The sequence below is a fragment of the Euprymna scolopes genome, chromosome 11 (assembly GCF_053919585.1).
Source record: "Euprymna scolopes isolate OS-2025 chromosome 11, ASM5391958v1, whole genome shotgun sequence".
Lineage (NCBI taxonomy): Eukaryota > Metazoa > Mollusca > Cephalopoda > Sepiida > Sepiolidae > Euprymna > Euprymna scolopes.
Genome location: NC_136492.1, coordinates 19,842,579 through 19,844,447, shown reverse-complemented (window position 1 = coordinate 19,844,447; position 1,869 = coordinate 19,842,579). Strand labels below are relative to the sequence as shown.

At 35.3% G+C, this 1,869-nt stretch overlaps 1 pseudogene; it reads right to left on the bottom strand.

Annotated features, from left to right (window-relative positions):
• Positions 1-1,093: 1,093 nt before the first annotated feature.
• LOC145288373 (U2 spliceosomal RNA) lies at positions 1,094-1,220 on the bottom strand (annotated as a pseudogene).
• Positions 1,221-1,869: the final 649 nt, after the last annotated feature.

The following is a 1,869-nucleotide window of genomic DNA, read 5'->3' as shown; positions in this document are numbered from 1 at the left end:
ATATTCTCTCAGTCTTTATAGGAAGAGGAAGATGTTATTGTTATCCATAAGGTTGGCATCACAACAGTAATGGTGGCAGGATACTTGATATTATTACTTCTCTTTTTGATCGAAGTTTGTGAGTAACTCTGGATGGTGTTTCTTCATTTACTTTTCTTATCAATGTTAGTGTTCTTTTATTGATTGCTCGTTAAACACGTGTCACTTTCAGATGTAATAAAAGGCTCCTATTGTTCTTGGGATTTATACACAACTGGCCAACTAGTAGATGGTCTGTAACAAAAAAAAAACAAAAAAACAAAAACGTTTTTCATCAAACGGAAATGGAATCGTGTGTGAAAGATGCACTGAAGACATTTTAATTTTTAGTTGTTTGTACATTTTTTAAACTTACACAGAAAACGAAGGAAAATTTTAGTTGTAAGGGAGACAACTGCTTTTTTTATATTCTTCATTTAAATATACGAGTTACTCCCTTTGCTTATTTAGATTTTCTTTTAAATCATAAATGAAAGATGTTTCCATATTATCAGTTGTCTAAAGAGGACTATATAATAATAAATAAAAAAACTGTAACAAAGTGTACTTTTATAGTGCCAATAATATAGTACAAAAATAACAAATGAAAAGTGGCTAGTCAGAATCAAAGTTTGATGTATCAGCTTAAATTCTATTTTGGTCCAGCTTTTAAAATCTCAGAAGACTAGATTATATGCATGATTAGAAGAAAGATGCCCCCACTACCACCACAAAAAAAGCCAATCCCTTTACATTTCTACTTCTTTCCTAACAAAAATAAAAATAAATTAAACAAGGCCAATAGCCATTAGTCGCGTGCTCTCATGTAATGAATGAATACGTGAATGTAGGATTGACATGAAGTTCTTAAGATAAACTAAAATGACCGAAAGATGGGCTGAAATGACTTAAATAAATAAAAAGTAAATGACTTAGAATGACTTTAATGAACTTAAGGATGAATTGAATGACCTTAAGAATAACTTGAATGCTTAAAAAATAACTGGAATCCTTCAAAAACAACTTGAATGATCTGGAGAATGACTTGAATGGCTTTGAGACTGACTGGTTGTAAATTGGGTGATCATTTGATCATTTTACATTAAATTAATACACAATATCACAAAGTTACAAACATAAGTACAGCATGTAGTAAGAACAGATACTACACTTTGATCTTCGCCAAAAGGCCAAGAAAAGCTGTATTTATTTGCTCCCCCACCGAGCAAATTAGGCACAAGGCCGATTTTTAATGTGAGGAGTGAAGGGGAAATGGGAACCAACTCCTCGGGGAGTAGGGGAGTTGGATAGTGACAATTGGTATGAAGGGTTGCCCCTACATTGACCAAGGTCTGATATTTGGGGTTACCCCCACATATATGGTCTTCGCTTGCAGTATCTACCAGAACAGATACTACATTTTGAGATATTAAATCTTTTATTCAGGCAAAAAAAGAACATCAACAAAAAACTTAGGCACAAGGCCAACTCAAAAGGGGGGGCAGATGGGGATCGTTGGTCATCCTTGTCACTCTAGAACTAAAGAAAAGATTCTCTTCGTTAGAATCTTCTTTCACCATAATACCGCATTCACCCTTTCGTACTTGGGGACGTCCTACTTGGCACCCAACTGTTTAAAACATTTTTTATTTCTGTGTAAAAACAAAAAAGATAACAATGATGATACGATAATTCATTTGTGTCGAGGGCGGGGGGCGGAGTGGTTAGTAGGACCCTCCCAACCTCGCCTAGTTGATAGACCGTCTGTTTCACTTGGTTTGTAAAGGAACCTGAGCTCCTGCAGGCAGGTCTCTAAGTGAGGATGCTCTATAGGTGAGACGAAATGGAGAA